Source organism: Otolemur garnettii, unplaced genomic scaffold (genome assembly GCF_000181295.1).
Source record: "Otolemur garnettii isolate 467f Iridium unplaced genomic scaffold, OtoGar3 scaffold00003, whole genome shotgun sequence".
Classification (NCBI taxonomy): domain Eukaryota; kingdom Metazoa; phylum Chordata; class Mammalia; order Primates; family Galagidae; genus Otolemur; species Otolemur garnettii.
This window is the reverse complement of record NW_003852398.1, coordinates 11,345,147-11,346,305: the sequence shown is the minus strand read 5'-3', so window position 1 is coordinate 11,346,305 and position 1,159 is coordinate 11,345,147.

The window sequence follows — 1,159 nt, the reverse complement described above, 5'->3', positions numbered from 1 at the left end:
ACACTCTAGCAAACTAATATAGTGACTTTCAAAGATGGCTGTTCAAGCAAAAGAGCAAATCTGTAAGGATTCTGAACAGAAACATCTCTCTAGTTTAAATAAAGTATTAAGACAATTTATATGACTGATCAAAGCTTGTTAAATATGGCAATTTCCAGTGTCATCTGTAATGCTACAGAGGTACTTCTGCTGCTGTCTATAATTCATAGCTTTGAATCAATTTTCTGAAATCCAAAACTGACGAAATGAAAGTGGTAAGCCATTTTTCAACAGAAATATCAAAGTAGTTTTTTTTTTTTACTTTTTGTGTAATTCCTTTCATATAATCCATAGGTACTCTAGATCTGTACGAAGTTGCTGTATAACAGAAATCAAATCATAGATGATACCATGACTGGGTGGAATTTATTCATACACCCAGAAATCTAGAAGCCGAGTCTTTGGGGTCAGAAGTGATACAGAAATCAAAGCCAAATACCATGAAGCCAACAGATTAAAACAGACAATCAGAATGTAAACCAAAGAGCTGATAGGATATAGGTAAAAAATTGTAGGTATCAGGCATGAAGTACAATTGTTTCTCCTTATTTAAGGTTTCCTCATTCATGGATTTAGTTAATTCCAGGTCAAAAATATTAAAAAAAAAATTAGGGCTCGGCACCCATAGCACAGTGGTTACGGTGTCAGCCACAGACACCAAGAATGGTGGGTTCAACTCTGGCCTGGGCCAGCTAAACAACAATGACAACTGTAACAAAAAATAGCTGAGCATTGTAGCAGGCACCTGTAGTCCCAGCTACTTGAGAATTGCTTGAGCCCAAGAGTTTGAGGTTGCTGTGAGCTGTGACGCCATAACACTCTATTGAGGGTGACAGTTAGACTGTCTCAAAAAACAAACAAAAAATTGGGATGGCTGCATTTTTACTGAACATGTACAGACATTTTTCCCTTGTTATTATTTACTAAATAATAGAGTATAACAACTATTTACATAGCATTTATATTGTTGTATTAGGTAGTGTTAAGTCCTCTACAGATGATTTCATGTATATGGATGGATGCATATGCATAGGTTACATGCAAATACCACAATATTTTATATGAGATTTCAGCATCTGTGATTTTAGTATCTGTAGGGAGTAGGAAGAGGTTCTGAAAA